Source organism: Lolium rigidum, chromosome 6 (assembly GCF_022539505.1).
Source record: "Lolium rigidum isolate FL_2022 chromosome 6, APGP_CSIRO_Lrig_0.1, whole genome shotgun sequence".
Classification (NCBI taxonomy): Eukaryota; Viridiplantae; Streptophyta; class Magnoliopsida; order Poales; family Poaceae; genus Lolium; species Lolium rigidum.
In genome coordinates, this window is record NC_061513.1 from 84,624,802 (window position 1) to 84,642,966 (window position 18,165).

Genomic DNA, 18,165 nt, shown 5'->3' on the forward strand with positions numbered 1-18,165 from the left:
CATGCATCCAAAATACTTGAGCCAACCACTATGCCATTTGTGTCCACCATACCTACCTACTACATGGTATTTTCCGCCATTCCAAAGTAAATTGCTTGAGTGCTACCTTTAAAATTCCATCATTCACCTTTGCAATATATAGCTCATGGGACAAATAGCTTTAAACTATTGTGGTATTGAATATGTAATTATGCACTTTATCTCTTATTAAGTTGCTTGTTGTGCGATAACCATGTTCTGCTGGGGACGCCATCAACTACTCTGTGTTGGATTTCATGTGAGTTGCTATGGATGTTCGTCTTGTACGAAGTAAGAGAGATCTACCACCATAGGGTTAAGCATGCATATGTTAGAGAAGAACATTGGGCCGCTAACTAAAGCCATGTTCCATGGTGGAAGTTTCAGTTTTGGACAACAATCCTCAAATCTCAAATGAGAAAATTATTAATTGTTGTTATATGCTTATGCATAAAAGAGGAGTCCATTATCACGTTGTCTATGTTGTCCCGGTATGGATGTCTAAGTTGAAGAATAATCAATAGCGAGAAATCCAATGCGAGCTTTCTCCTTAGACCTTTGTACGGGCGGCATAGAGGTACCCCTTTGTGACACTTGGTAAAAACAATGCATTGTGATGATCCGGTAGTCCAAGCTAATTAGGACAAGGTGCGGGCACTATTAGTATACTATGCATGAGGCTTGCAACTTGTAAGATATAATTTACATGATACATATGCTTTATTACTACCGTTGACAAAATTGTTTCATGTTTTCAAAATCAAAGCTCTAGCACAAATATAGCAATCGATGCTTTTCCTCTATGGAGGACCATTCTTTTACTTTCAATGTTGAGTCAGTTCACCTATTTCTCTCCACCTCAAGAAGCAAACACTTGTGTGAACTATGCATTGATTCCTACATACTTGCTTATTACACTTATTATATTACTCTATGTTGACAATATCCATGAGATATACATGTTACAAGTTGAAAGCAACCGCTGAAACTTAATCTTCTTTTGTGTTGCTTCAATACCTTTACTTTGAATTATTGCTTTATGAGTTAACTCTTATGCAAGACTTATTGATGCTTGTCTTGAAGTGCTATTCATGAAAAGTCTTTGCTATATGATTCACTTGTTTACTCATGTCATATACATTGTTTTGATCGCTGCATTCACTACATATGCTTTACAAATAGTATGATCAAGATTATGATGGCATGTCACTCCAGAAATTATCTGTGTTATCGTTTTACCTGCTCGGGACGAGCAGAACTAAGCTTGGGGATGCTGATACGTCTCCGACGTATCGATAATTTCTTATGTTCCATGCCACATTATTGATGTTATCTACATGTTTTATGCACACTTTATGTCATATTCGTGCATTTTACGGAACTAACCTATTAACAAGATGCCAGAAGTGCCGATTCTTGTTTTCTGCTGTTTTTGGTTTCAGAAATCCTAGTAAGGAAATATTCTCGGAATTGGACGAAATCAAAGCCCGGGGGCCTATTTTCTCACGAAGCTTCCGGAAGTCCGAAGGAGAGACGAAGAGGGGCCACGGAGGGGCCACACCCTAGGGCGGCGCGGCCCCCCTTGGCCGCGCGGCCCTGTGGTGTGGGGCCCCCGTGCCGCCTCTTGACCTGCCCTTTCGCCTATAAAAAGTCTCCGTGACGAAAACCCCGGTACCGAGAACCACGATACGGAAAACCTTCCCGGAGACGCCGCCGCCGCCGCCGATCCCATCTCGGGGGATCCGAGGAGATCGCCTCCGGCACCCTGCCGGAGAGGGGAATCATCTCCCGGGAGGACTCTACGCCGCCATGGTCGCCTCCGGTGTGATGTGTGAGTAGTCTACCCCTGGACTATGGGTCCATAGCGGTAGCTAGATGGTTGTCTTCTCCCCATTGTGCTATCATTGTCGGATCTTGTGAGCTGCCTAACATGATCAAGATCATCTATACTGTAATTCTATATGTTGCGTTTGTTGGGATCCGATGAATAGAGAATACTTGTTATGTTGATTATCAAAGCTATGCTTATGTGTTGTTTATGATCTTGCATGCTCTCCGTTATTAGTAGATGCTGCGGCCAAGTTGATGCTAGTAACTCCAAGAGGGAGTATTTATGCTCGATAGTGGGTTCATGCCTGCTGTGAATGCGGAGGAGTGACAAGAACCACTAAGGTTATGGATGTCTTGTTGCCACTAGGGATAAAACATTAGTGCTATGTTCAAGGATGTAGTCACTAGTTACATTACGCGCAATACTTAATGCAATTGTCTGTTGTTAGCAACTTAATACTTGGAGGGGATTCGGATGATAACCTCGAAGGTGGACTTTTTAGGCATAGATGCGGTTGGATGGCGGTCTATGTACTTTGTCGTAATGCCCAATTAAATCTCACTATACTCATCATGATATGTATGTGCATGGTCATGCTCTCTTTATTTGTCAATTGCCCAAGCTGTAATTTGTTCACCCAACATGTCTGTTCGTCTTATGGGAGAGACACCTCTAGTGAAGCTGTGGACCCCGGTCCAATTCTCTTTGCTTGAAATACAATCTATCGCAATATCTGTTCTCATCGTTTTACGCAAACAATCATCTTCCACACAATACGGTTAATCCTTTGTTACGGCAAGCCGGTGAGATTGACAACCTCACCTGTTTCGTTGGGGCAAAGTACTTTGGTTGTGTTGTGCGGGTTCCACGTTGGCGCGGAATCTCGGTGTTGCGCCGCACTACATCCCGCCGCCATCAACCTTCAACGTGCTTCTTGGCTCCTCCTGGTTCGATAAACCTTGGTTTCTTTACGAGGGAAAACTTGCTGCTCGTGCGCATCATACCTTCCTCTTGGGGTTGCCCAACGAACGTGTGAAATACACGCCATCGGCATCGGATGCGATACGTCTCCGACGTATCGATAATTTCTTATGTTCCATGCCACATTATTGATGTTATCTACATGTTTTATGCACACTTTATGTCATATTCGTGCATTTTACGGAACTAACCTATTAACAAGATGCCGAAGTGCCGATTGCTTGTTTTACTGCTGTTTTTGGTTTCAGAAATCCTAGTAACGAAATATTCTCGGAATTGGACGAAATCAACGCCCAGGGTCCTATTTTGCCACGAAGCTTCCAGAAGACCGAAGAGGAGACGAAGTGGGGCCACGAGGTGGCCACACCCTAGGGCGGCGCGGCCTGGCCCTTGGCCGCGCCGACCTATGGTGTGGGCCCCTCGTGCCGCCTCTTGACCTGCCCTTCCGCCTACAAATAGCCTCCGTCGCGAAACCCCCAGTACCGAGAGCCACGATACGGAAAACCTTGCGAGACGCCGCCGCCACCAATCCCATCTCGGGGGATTCTGGAGATCGCCTCCGGCACCCTGCCGGAGAGGGGATTCATCTCCCGGAGGACTCTACGCCGCCATGGTCGCCTCCGGAGTGATGTGTGAGTAGTCTACCCCTGGACTATGGGTCCATAGCAGTAGCTAGATGGTTGTCTTCTCCCCATTGTGCTATCATTGTCGGATCTTGTGAGCTGCCTAACATGATCAAGATCATCTATCCGTAATTCTATATGTTGCGTTTGTTGGGATCCGATGAATAGAGAATACTTGTTATGTTGATTATCAAAGCTATGCTCTATGTGTTGTTTATGATCTTGCATGCTCTCCGTTATTAGTAGATGCTCGGCCAAGTTGATGCTAGTAACTCCAAGAGGGAGTATTTATGCTCGATAGTGGGTTCATGCCTCCGTGAACTGCAGGAAGTGACAAGAACCACTAAGGTTATGGATGTCTTGTTGCCACTAGGGATAAAACATTGGTGCTATGTTCAAGGATGTAGTCACTAGTTACATTACGCGCAATACTTAATGCAATTGTCCGTTGATTAGCAACTTAATACTGGAGGGGTTCGGATGATAACTCTGAAGGTGGACTTTTTAGGCATAGATGCATGCTTGGATGAGCGGTCTATGTACTTTGTCGTAATGCCCAATTAAATCTCACTATACTCATCATGATATGTATGTGCATGGTCATGCTCTCTTTATTTGTCAATTGCCCAACTGTAATTTGTTCACCCAACATGCTGTTTATCTTATGGGAGAGACACCTCTAGTGAACCGTGGACCCCGGTCCACTTCTCTTTACTGAAATACAATCTACTGCAATACTTGTTCTACTCGTTTTCTCGCAAACAATCATCTTCCACACAATACGGTCTAATCCTTTGTTACAGCAAGCCGGTGAGATTGACAACCTCACTGTTTCGTTGGGGCAAAGTACTTTGGTTGTGTTGTGCGGGTTCCACGTTGGCGCCGGAATCTCCGGTGTTGCGCCGCACTACATCCCGCCGCCATCAACCTTCAACGTGCTTCTTGACTCCTACTGGTTCGATTAAACCTTGGTTTCTTTCTGAGGGAAAACTTGCTGCTGTGCGCATCATACCTTCCTCTTGGGGTTGCCCAACGAACGTGTGAAATACACGCCATCAGACACTCTCAACTTTGATCACATAACAGAATAGATAAATGCATACTCTACACTCTTTTGTTGGATGATGAACGCCATTGCGTAGGATTACACGAACCCTCAATGCCGGAGTTAACAAGCTCCACAATTCAATGTTCATATTTAAATAACCTTAGAGTGCATGAAAGATCAACACGACTAAACCAAGTACTAACATAGCATGCACACTGTCACCTTCACACTATGTAGGAGGAATAGATCACATCAATACCATCATAGCAATAGTTAACTTCATAATCTACAAGAGATCATAATCATAGCCTACACACTGTCACCATTACACCGTGCAGGAGGAATAAAACTACTTTAATAACATCACTAGAGTAGCACATAGATAAATTGTGATACAAAACACATTGCAATCATAAAGAGATATAAATAAGCACTTCACTATGCCATTCATAACGATGAATAAGTATTCTCGTGAAATATAGCCTAAGAGACCCACACGGTGCACACACTGTCACCTTTACACACGTGGGACAAGGAGTCTCCGGAGATCACATAAGTAAAATTCACTTGACTAGCATAACGACATCTAGATTACAAGCATCATCATATGAATCTCAATCATGTAAGGCAGCTCATGAGATTATTGTATTGAAGTACATAGGAGAGAGATGAACCACATAGCTACCGGTACAGCCCTGAGCCTCGATGGAGAACTACTCCCTCCTCATCAGGGAGACAGCAGCATTGATGAAGATGGCGGTGGTGTCGATGGAGGAGCCTTCCGGGGGCACTTCCCCGTCCGGCGGCGTGCCGGAACGGAGACTCCTGTCCCCCGGATCTTGGCTTCGCGATGGCGGCGGCTCCGGAAGGTTTCTCGTACCGTGGTTTTTTCGTCTCGAAGTTTTAGGTCCAGGGGCTTTATATAGGCGAAGAGGCGGCGTCGGAGGTCGAAGGGGCGCTGACACTATAGGGAGGCACGGCCCGGCCCTGGCCGCGCCGGCCTAGGCGTTTGGTGGGCCTCGTGCCCCCTCTCCGGCGGCTCTCGTGGTGTTCCGGATGCTTCCGTGGCAAAATAGGAACCTGGGCGTTGATTTCTTCCAATTCCGAGAATATTTCGTTACTAGGATTTCCGAAACCAAAAACAGCGAGAAAACGAGAACTGGCACTTCGGCATCTTGTTAATAGGTTAGTTCCAGAAAATGCACGAATATGACATAAAATGTGCATATACCATGTAGATATCATCAATAATGTGGCATGGAACATAAGAAATTATCGATACGTCGGAGACGTATCAGCATCCCCAAGCTTAGTTTCTGCTCGTCCCGAGCAGGTAAACGATAACAAAGATAATTTCTGGAGTGACATGCCATCATAACCTTGATCATACTATTGTAAACACATGTAATGAATGCAGCGATCCAAACAATGTAAATGACATGAGTAAACAAATGAATCATATAGCAAAGACTTTTCATGAATAGTACTTTCAAGACAAGCATCAATAAGTCTTGCATAAGAGTTAACTCATAAAGCAATAATTCAAAGTAAAGGTATTGAAGCAACACAAAGGAAGATTAAGTTTCAGCGGTTGCTTTCAACTTGTAACATGTATATCTCATGGATAGTTGTCAATGCAAAGCAATATAACAGGTGCAATAAGCAAGTATGTAAGAATCAATGCACAGTTCACACAAGTGTTTGCTTCTTGAGGTGGAGAGAGATAGGTGAACTGACTCAACATAAAAGTAAAAGAATGGTCCTTCAAAGAGGAAAGCATCGATTGCTATATTTGTGCTAGAGTTTTGATTTTGAAAACATATAGAGAACAATAAAAGTAAAATTTTGGGAGGTGTTTATTGTTGTCAACGAATGGTAGCGGGTACTCTAACCCCCTTGCCAAACAAACCTTCAAAGAGCGGCTCCCATTTTATTTTATTTTTGTGTGGCACTCCTTCCAACCTTTCTTTCACAAACCATGGCTAACCGAATCCTCGGGTGCCTGCCAACAATCTCATACCATGAAGGAGTGCCTTTTTATTTTAGTTTTATTATGATGACACTCCTCCCCACCTATGCTTTCTCAAGCCATGGCTAACCGAATCCTTCGGGTGCCGTCCAACAATCACATACCATGGAGGAGTGTCTATTTTTGTTAATTAATTTGGGACTGGGAATCCAATTGCCAGCTCTTCTTGCAAAATTATTGGATAAGCGGATGAAGCCACTAGTCCATTGGTGAAAGTTGCCCAACAAGATTGAAAGATAAACACCACATACTTCCTCATGAGCTATAAAACATTGACACAAATCAGAGGTAATAAATTTTGAATTATTTTAAAGGTAGCACTCAAGCAATTTACTTTGGAATGGCGGAGAAATACCATGTAGTAGGTAGGTATGGTGGACACAAATGGCATAGTGGTTGGCTCAAGTATTTGGATGCATGAGAAGTATTCCCTCTCGATACAAGGCTTAGGCTAGGAAGGTTGTTTGAAGCAAACACAAGCACGAACTAGTACATCAAAACTCACATAAGAGACATATTACAAGCATTATAAGACTATACATTGTCTTCCTTGTTGTTCAAACACCTTACTAGAAATTATCTAGACCTTAGAGAGACCAATTATGTAAACCAAATTTTAGCAAGCTCTATGTATTTCTTCATTAATAGGTGCAAAGTATATGATGCAAGAGCTTAAACATGAGCACAACAATTGCCAAGTATCACATTATCCAAGACATTTTAGAATTACTACATGTATCATTTTCCGTTTCCAACCATATAACAATTTAACGAAGCAGTTTCAACCTTCGCCATGAAAATTAAAAGCTAAGAACACATGTGTTCATACGAACTAGCGGAGCATGTCTCTCTCCCACACAAGTATTTATTCAAACAAAAACAAAAACAAGAAACATACAGACGCTCCAAGTAAAGCACATAAGCTGTGATGGAATAAAAATATAGTTTCAGGGGAGGAACCTGATAATGTTGTCGATGAAGAAGGGGATGCCTTGGGCATCCCCAAGCTTAGACGCTTGAGTCTTCTTGATATATGCAGGGGTGAACCACCGGGGCATCCCCAAGCTTAGAGCTTTCACTCTCCTTGATCATGTTGTATCATCTCCCTCTCTTGATCCTTGAAAACTTACTCCACACCAAACTTAGAACAACTCATTAGAGGGTTAGTGCACAATCAAAATATACATGTTCAGAGGTGACATAATCATTCTTAACACTTCTGGACATTGCACAAAGCTACTGAAAGTCAATGGAATCGAAATATCCATCGAACATAACAAAACTGGCAATGCGAAATAAAAGGCAGAATCTGTCAAAAACAGAACAGTTCGTATTGACGAATTTTATCGAGGCACAAGACTTGCTCAAATGAAAATGCTCAAATTGAATGAAAGTTGCGTACATATCTGAGGATCACTCACGTAAATTGGCATAATTTTCTGAGTTTCCTACAGAGAAAACAGCCCAGATTCGTGACAGCAAAGAAATCTGTTTCTGCGCAGTAATCCAAATCTAGTATGAACTTTACTATCAACGACTTTACTTGGCACAACAAAACACTAAACTAAGATAAGGAGAGGTTGCTACAGTAGTAAACAACTTCCAAGACACAAAATAAAATAAAGGTACTGTAGCAAAATAAACACATGGGTTATCTCCCAAGAAGTTCTTTCTTTATAACCATTAAGATGGGCTCAGCAGTTTTAATGATGCACTCGCAAGAAATAAGAGTTGGAGCAAAAGAGAGCATCAAGAGGCAAATTGAAAACAAATTTAAGCCTAACATGTTTCCTATGAAAAGGAATCTTGTAAATAAACAAGTTCAAGAAGCATAATGCAACAAGTATAGAAAGATAAAACAAGTGCAGCTTCAAGATTTTCAGCAAATAGAGAGGTGTTTTAGTAACATGAAAATTTCTACAACCATATTTTCCTCTCTCATAATAACTTTCAGTAGCAACATGAGCAAACTCAACAATATAACTATCACATAAAGCATTCTTATCATGAGTCTCATGCATAAAATTATTACTCTCCACATAAGCATAATCAATTTTATTAGTAATAGTGGGAGCAAATTCAACAAAGTAGCTATTATTATTATTCTCATCATCAAATATAGGAGGCATATTGTAATCATAATCAAATTTACTCTCCATAGTAGGTGGCACCAAAAGGCTACTATCATTATAATCATCATAGATAGGAGGCAAAGTATCATCAAAGAAAATTTTCTCCTCAATGCTTGGGGGACTAAAAAGATCATGCTCATCAAAGCCAGCTTCCCCAAGCTTAGAATTTTCCATAACATTAGCAACAATAGTGTTCAAAGCATTCATATTAATAGCATTCCCATTAGCATGCATATAAAGTTCCATGGGTTTTTTAATTCTCTCTTCAAACACATCATGTCCTAATTCAAGATAAAGTTCATAAAGATCTCTCATATTTTTGTTGTTTTCCATTATGCCTAACTAGTGTAAACAAGAAACAAAAAGATGCAATTGCAGTGATCTAAAGGAAATAGCTTCGAGCACAAACACAATGGCGCCAAAAAGTACTCGTTACTCGGAACCGGAGTATGAGTGCCTTTTACCTTTCCTCCCCGGCAATGGCGCCGTAAAATAGCTTGATGTCTACGCCCCTCCTTTTCCCTGTAGACAGTGTTGGGCCTCCAAGAGCAGCAGGTTTGTAGAACAGCAGCAAGTTTCCCTTAAGTGGATCACCCAAGGTTTATCGAACTCGGGGAGGAAGAGGTCAAAGATATCCCTCTCAAGCAACCCTGCAACCACAAAGCAAGAAGTCTCTTGTGTCCCCAACACACCTAGTAGGTGCACTAGTTCGGCGAAGAGATAGTGAAATACAGGTGGTATGAATAAGCAGTAGCAACAGCACCAGAAAAGTGCCTTGCCCAGGACAGTAAACAAGCAGTAGTAACGCAGCAGTAGTAACGCAGCAAAACAGTAAACAAGCAGCGATAGCAGTATTTGCGAACAAGACATAGGGATCATACTTTCACTAGTGGACACTCTCAACTTTGATCACATAACAGAATAGATAAATGCATACTCTACACTCTTTTGTTGGATGATGAACACCATTGCGTAGGATTACACGAACCCTCAATGCCGGAGTTAACAAGCTCCACAATTCAATGTTCATATTTAAATAACCTTAGAGTGCATGAAAGATCGACACGACTAAACCAAGTACTAACATAGCATGCACACTGTCACCTTCACACTATGTAGGAGGAATAGATCACATCAATACCATCATAGCAATAGTTAACTTCATAATCTACAAGAGATCATAATCATAGCCTACGCCAAGTACTAACACGGATGCACACACTCGTCACCATTACACCGTGCGGGAGGAATAAAACTACTTTAATAACATCACTAGAGTAGCACATAGATAAATTGTGATACAAAACACATTGCAATCATAAAGAGATATAAATAAGCACTTCACTATGCCATTCATAACAGTGAATAAGTATTATGTGAAATATAGCCTAAGAGACCCACACGGTGCACACACTTGTCACCTTTACACACGTGGGACAAGGAGTCTCCGGAGATCACATAAGTAAAATTCACTTGACTAGCATAACGACATCTAGATTACAAGCATCATCATATGAATCTCAATCATGTAAGGCAGCTCATGAGATTATTGTATTGAAGTACATAGGAGAGAGATGAACCACATAGCTACCGGTACAGCCCCGAGCCTCGATGGAGAACTACTCCCTCCTCATGGGAGACAAGCAGCGTTGATGAAGATGGCGGTGGTGTCGATGGAGGAGCCTTCCGGGGGCACTTCCCCGTCCCGGCGGCGTGCCGGAACAGAGACTCCTGTCCCCCAGATCTTGGCTTCGCGATGGCGGCGGCTCTGGAAGGTTTCTCGTACCGTGGTTTTTTCGTCTCGAAGTTTTAGGTCCAGGGGCTTTATATAGGCGAAGAGGCGGCGTCAGGAGGTCGAAGGGGCGCCGACACTATAGGGGGGCGCGGGCCCCCCCTTGGCCGCGCCGGCCTAGGGTTTGGTGGGCCTATGCCCCCTCTCTGGCGGTTCTCGTGTGTTCTGGATGCTTCCGGGCAAAATAGGAACCTGGGCGTTGATTTTGTCCAATTCCGAGAATATTTCGTTACTAGGATTTCTGAAACCAAAAACAGCAGAAAACAGGAACGGCACTTCGGCATCTTGTTAATAGGTTAGTTCCAGAAAATGCACGAATATGACATAAAATGTGCATATAACATGTAGATATCATCAATAATGTGGCATGGAACATAAGAAATTATCGATACGTCGGAGACGTATCAATAAGCTCACACCTTATTTCCCGTGGGCTGCGAGCAGGCATCTTCTTGACTGGATATCCATAAGACCAAGTCTCAAATTCCCTACCTACCTTACGGAGCAAGGCGTCGCTACTAATGAACTCCTCGAATGTCTCTACCTTACTATCCCTCATCACATAGCAGGCACTATCTAGAAGAGGTTTGGCCATGAATTCGGTGAAAAGATGGGGGGATTCTTATATGGGTGATCCATCTTGTTCAGAGAATACACTGAAACACAAGGAAACAGTGTGGGTTTTTTATAGGCTAGAAGGGATGACTTTCGGCGGGAAGATGTGAGCGGGAAAATTGGGCGGGAAAAAGTGGCGGGAGATTTGGGCGAGAATAAATGGTTGGAAAATTGGGTGGGAATAAATGGCGGCGAATTTTGGCGGAAAGCAATTGAGCCAAAATTTTGGACACAACATATTTGCGGCAAATTCATTTCACATTAATACTACAACTGAAATTAAGATACATTGCAGCTGAAATTATAATACGGCTTATCACTACAACGAAATTTAAGATACAACGGCAAACAAAACTGAAATTAAGATACATAGCCAGTACGACACATCACCCTACTTTCCCTGCGTCCACCGTGACCATTTTCCGGACTTGTCGCTGAGTTCTTCTTCCGCTTGCGCCTCAGCAGCTATTTCCCTTAGTCTCTTCCTTTTCGCTTCACGAGCCTCACTGCGCACCTCTTCCTCTGCAAACCTATGTGCAGCCTCATCATCCATCCTCTTCTGATTCACCTCGCGATTTCGAGCTTGTTCCGCCCTTAGTTTCTGGATCTTTCTCTCTCGCTCTGCTTTAGCATTAGCACGAGCCTTTTCCCGATGCTCCTCCTCAAAGAACGTTGCCCAACCACGCCGGTGTTTCTCCTCAACCTCCTGGCACGCCCAATCCGGCTGCTCTATGTCTATCTAATGAAACCATTTGCATAGGGACGGGGGAGACTGCAGCACAAACAGTAACATTAAATCACATTCGTAAATAAATTTATGCCTACATAAAATTATGTGAAAACATACCGGCGGCCTGGTGGACGACGAAGCTGAACTTCGGGGTGGATCATGCTCATAGCTCGCACATATGAAAAATTTCATGCCGAACCAATCTGAGAAATCCTCCACCTACTTAACCTTAGCAAGACGGAGGCACTAACACGGCTCCGCAGTCACACCCGGGCGCAAACTTGCAGCCTTCGCCTTCACTGGCCTAAACTCCTGATCAGAGCACGGCACACTCATGACGGCTAAGGGTGAGCCAACAGAAAAGAGAGAAATAGAAGCACTTGTGCAGCGAAGAGTGTCGATGCCTGCTTTTATAGGAAAAAATCTAAGAGCGTGGCGGGAAAATATGGCGGGAGATGGTGGCGGGATGAAATCGACGGGAGATGGTGGCGGGAAGGAGTGGCGGGAAGGGCAGGAGGAAAACACAGCGGTGCGAACGGCTGAGGGAAAAGGCGGGAAAAATTCAGCTGGAAACAGCTCGAGTTCACCTAACCTGAAGCATTTGAATCGGGCCAGCCTATGCCAATTTATTAAAATCGGGTTCAAAGACCCCGATTTCTTCTTTCCCTTTTCTTTCTTTTTTCCCTCCATACCGTGCAACGTTTAATCGGGTTGGCCAACCCCAATTTTTTAATTTCAGGCTACTCCTGTCCCGATTTTTCAATTTCGGGTTCCATGAACCCGATGGTGTATTATTCCTGTAAAAAATTAAAAACGAGTATTATTTCTAAAATTAGTAAAAAAAGTGTATTATTTAAAAAAAATCGCAACTTATGTTCGTATGACCTAATTCCCGGTACTAATTGCACGCAAAAAAGAGCTAGCATACAACCTATCCTAGCTGTCTTGCTAATGCTATCGAAACCACCGGAGTGGTCTGTCCTAGTTGACTTTACTAATTTGCTGAAGGTCCACGAAATTAGGAGAAAATGGAGCATATGTCGCTACTAAGAGCATCTCCAGTCGCGTCATCCAAACGTTCCCAGACGTGTCTCCCAAAGTTGCTTTTTTATCCGGCACGCCACGATATGGTGTACGTCGCCCCGAGCCGTCCTTGCCCCACAGGGGACGCACCGGGGACGCCAGACACACCGAAAAGCGAGGCGGGAAGTGGCAGGACCGACCCGTCAGCGGCACATTGAATTTTAACCTAACCGTCACCTACCTCACGACAGAAGTTATTTGCGCGCAGCGACGGTACAGTTCCCGCAGAGGCGCAACGAAGCGTTTCATCGCGCCTAGCTCTGCGTGCCGGCGTTAATGAGCGCCACCGCTCCCCTGCCTCCCTCCGGCCTATAAAAAGGGCCGCCTCTCATCGTCTCTCTCACACACAAATCCTAGCGCCTCTCTCCCCAACCCTAGCCGCCACCATCTCAAGAGTCGACGCCATGGCTGGTAGAGGCGGAGGCCGCGCTCGCGGCCGTGGTCGTGGTCGTGGCCGCGGCCGCTGCAGAGCTGCATGCTCGTCGTCGTCTGCGACACCGTCGTCGTCCTCATCGTCGGACATGCAGGACGAGGAGGGGCCCGTGCTGTTCGAGTTCATCGTCGTCCTCAAGGGCGACCCACACGCCATCCAAAGGCTGCCGAACACCCTCGCCGACTTCGTCGCCGGCGACGAGCGCCCGCGCTCGCTGCATCTGCGGGAGGATGACTGCGGCTGCTACAGGTGGATCGTCGACGTGAACTATGACGCGCGCGGCAAGATGTACATCCACATCGGCAGGGAGAAGTCCGCGCACTACCACCATCTTGAAGCCGGCTTTGTGCTCGTGTTCTCCTACTTTGGCGACATAGACATGAGCGTCAAGGTGTTCGATGAGACGCGTTGCCGCCGGAACTACCACGTCGACAACACCGACGAGAACGACGACTGAAGAGTGTTGTTTCTTCACGAAGGTTTCTGGTTGTTCTTCCTCGGAAGAACCAACAGGGGTACCCTCATCAGCTGGATTTTCCAGTTTGGGTGACTGGGTGTGTCCTCGAGTGTTCTTTGTTGGCAGCGAACGAAACCTTCGATGCTCGGCCTAGTTAAGTTTAGTTCTTTTGCAATATTTTATATTTGGTTCAAACTATGTATTAGTTTGTGGAAAACCATGTTTTAAATTATGTCTTCGTGTAAACCACGTTCCCAATTATGTATTAGTTTGTGGAATATTTCTTCTCTTTATTGAAATAAAAATGCAAAAAAACAAAAAAAAAATTTAATGTTTGGGACGGTGTTTGGGGGATGCGGCTGGGGAGCGACATCCCCCAAACGCGGCACGGACGAAACACGTCCCCTAAATACTCAATCCGGCGCTGTTTGGAGGACGATTTGGGGGACGCGACCGGAGATGCTCTAACTAACCAAAGACCAACCGAGACAGCTTCCATTCCGTGTTGTGTTCTTTCCATGGTTGACGTGATTGATAATCCTAGTATTGTAACCTGGTACTTCTCGTTTGGTCCATAATGGGGAGAAGAGTAGAAAATTCAATCTAACATGGACCAGCCAAACCGCTAACCTCTAAACTGAACCTCAGACCACTCATCACGCACAAATTAACGTAGTCGGTGGCCTACAACATTTCAGAACAGTTTTCTAGATATATAACTCGAAAAGGATAAGAGATTCTTCGTCTAACAAGAGTAGGAAAATGGCATGTCAACTCGACATTGCGATGATAAATACCTGACCAATAATCAGTAGGATTCGTGGTGGTAACTAAATCAGCACACCTGGCAGGTCAGCTCAGACGACCATGCATAAATACACCATTGTGGCAGCAGCTAGCCGGCCTCGACACCGAGTTGTAGGCAACAGAAAGAGATCGAGCACTCTCGGAGAAGAAACGAGTAGGCTAGAAGTTGTGATATTGGAAGATGGGACGCTTCTTGCTTCTCTGCGCATTCCTCCTGGCTCTACTCAGCATGGCGAGCCTCGTGGACGTCACGGAAGGGAGGGGCGGAGTACGCTTCCCCAGCTTCCGCTTCCACGGCGTAGGAGTCAGCGGCAGCAACCCCCGGAGCATCAGCGGCGGCACCTGGGCGGTGAGCATCGGCTCCTCGCTGCTGGCCGCGGCGGCCATGCTCCTGTAGCCGTGCTGCATGCATCACTGCATCAGAATGATGTCTGATCTAGTGATCTGTCATCGTTTAATTGGCAACAACAGTATGTCTATGTTGTGTGCTTCAGAATGATGTCCGATCTGTTATCGTTCGATTGGCAACAACAGTATGTGTATATCGTGTGCATCAGAATGATGTCCGATCTATCATCGTTCGACTGGCAACAACAGTATGTCTATGTCGTGTGCATCAGAATGATGTCCGATCTATCATCGTTCAATTGGCAACAACAGTACATCTATTATCTATATCGTGTGCATCAGAATGATGTCCGATCTATCATCGTTCAATTTGCAACAACAGTACGTTTATGTCGTGTGTCCTTCGTATAATTTGCTCATCGAGAGCAGGCTGATGGCATTGTGTGCATGGGAGAGGTTGCATGCGTGCGTTTCTTTTCTTCTTTTTCCTGCGGAGGCATGCGTCCGTTTCTTTTTTTTTCTGTGGGAGACGTTTCTTTCTTGTTATCGCCGAAAAGAGAATTGTGATTGATGTCATGGTGAACATACCTATTGTTTAAATATGAAGTCGTCGTATTTGGATTATTGATATTGTTTTTTCTTGGTGCACACATATGTGAGCATGTTTGTGGATACTACTATGATATTGCTTACCTAGGTGCAATTAGTTCTGACTTAAGGTGTGAAATGCATATCAAACGCTTAATCAGTTCGCCATGACCCCTCAAGTACAACGGGCTAGGTGTCCCCGGCCTTGGTCTTGGGTGTCGATGCGAGCCTTCGGGCGAGTTGGATGTGTTCTAACCCGCCGCGTCCTTGGAAAGGTCTGGCCATCTGGATATGCAAGTTCACTCATGAGGAGTCACAGGTGTTTGCTGCATCCACCATTACGGCGTTGGGTGACGGTGCATCCACCGTGTTCTGGGAGGACATGTGGTTAGGGGGGGCTTGATGGTCCTAGAGATCCCACCTGCCCTAGCGGAGCTCATTGAGTCAGATGGCTGGGCGACCATCCTAGACCGATGGCGGATCACCAACATTAGAGGTGCCCCTAGCCCGCTGGGGTTATGGCAATACGTTGTGTTTTGGAGGAAGACCGGGATGTGCACCTTAGTGGGAACCAGGTGCTCTCCTCTGACGGTTAATTTTCTTCTTAGTCCTACTACATTTATCTTTTTTGAAAGATCGGTATGCTCAGGCTCTTAGCTTAACTAGAAGTTTTGGGCACCACCTTAGGTGAAGTTTTAAATTTGGCTTGCTTGCCAAGATAGGTGTTGGATCTGGATCGGCTAGCAAGGATGGGTCTCCAATATGCCCCACGCTGAGTTATGTGCGACAAGACCTAGGATACTATAGAGCACCTCGTGACGGGTTTCTTCTTCTCGCACTCTTGGATCCGATTAACCGCTGGATCCACCTCTAGGTGCTGTGATTACGCACAGTCCACTCTTTTCCCAAAACTGCTAGGAAAGACACCTTGTGGTTGATTATACTCATGGACTCATGGTATGGTGGATTTGGAAGCAGCATAACGCGGTCATCTTTGACACCACACATCCTAAGAGCATCTTCAGCCGTCTCCCTGGAAAGACCTCCAAGATCCTTTATTTCATCCGGATGGACGAAAACGGCCCAGTCGCTCGCGCATCCGGAACCTCGTTTTCGCCCGGATTTGGGCTTTCATCCATCCGGCGAGCCCAGGTCATTCCCCACCCCCCTCGGGGAGCGCTCGGGAACTCCGAACGAAACAAAAGCGTGGAAAACGTCGAGAAAACTTGCCGTGCGGATGGTGGCCCCGACTTGTCGGCGACAGAGGCCAATCAGTCTTCGCCGGACGCATAGCTTCCACACGACGAGTTAATGCCATCGCCTCGGATTCACGCGCAGCTCCCTCTATTTATCGCGGAACCTACCGCGTCTGGCCGCATTCAGCACCGCCGTCTCCCTCCTCTCCCTAGCCTTTCTTTTCTCCCCAATCCGCCTCCAGCGAGCAATGGCGGGCCACGACGAAGGCGCGGTGAACAACTGCTTCGGCCGCCGTTCCCTACAACAGTGGGAGGCGAGACTCCTGCACATGGCGGGCTACCCGGCGCCGCCGGACTTCCGCGTGCCCGGAGGATGGCGCCTGGGCGCGGGGGGCGTCCCAATCCCGCCGCTTCCGGTGGGAGGCGACGAGCTCGACGCCGCTATCGACGCTGTGCGGGTCACCCACAACGAGGAGCAGCGCGCGGAGGAGCGGTACCTCACCGACAACTACGACGCCTGGAACGAGTTCTTCCGTCTCCGGCACGAACGGGAACTCGCAGCGTACGACGGTCCTCCCCCTCCTCCAGCGCGTAACAACACCGCCGGCCACCGACGCTCGGCCGGGCCGCACGCTCGCCAGTGTGCTCGTCCTAGGGATGCCGGGGTCGGCGCCGGCGCTCGGCCGGGCCGCACGCTCGCCAGTGTGCTCGTCCTAGGGATGCCGGGGTCGGCGCCGGCGCTCGGCCGGGCCGCACGCTCGCCAGTGTGCTCGTCCTAGGGATGCCGGGGTCGGCGCCGGCGCTGGCTCGGCACATAGTTTTTCAATTTTAGTTTATGCTTTCATCTGACCGAATTCAAATATATGTACGAATTCGGCATATATATGTACGAATTCGCATATATATGTTAAATATCTTTAAATTTCGCTTATATTTCAACGAATTTTGCCTTGTTTTGTCTTAATTCGTCGTTATTTGTCAAAAAAAAATCATCCATTCTGAACTCGCCACTGGAAAAATGGTCTCCTCAGGCAAAAAATTACATCCATCCGGCGCTAAATAGCTCCGGATTTCGACAAAAGAACCGCAACGGCTGGAGATGATCTAATGTCTACCAGCTACTCCCCATAATTTAGGTGGAGGCTCAGGAATGGGCAACAACATGGGCGAAGGGAGCTGGTACCTAGTTCATCGGAGAGTCGAGTTGTAATACCGGCTGTGTCTCCCTCTCTTGTGCGTGTGAAAAAAAAAACCATCTACACTTCTGCACAAAAATGAGTTTGCCGTGAGAAAAGAAAAGATGAATCTACTCCCTCCGTCCCACAAAATATATCTCAGTTTTGGCGTGTGAAAAAACCCCTCTACACTTCAGCACAAAAATGAGTTTGCCGTGAAAAAAGAATCTACCCCTCCGTCCCACTAAAAATATCTCAACTTTATCAAGATTTACCTCA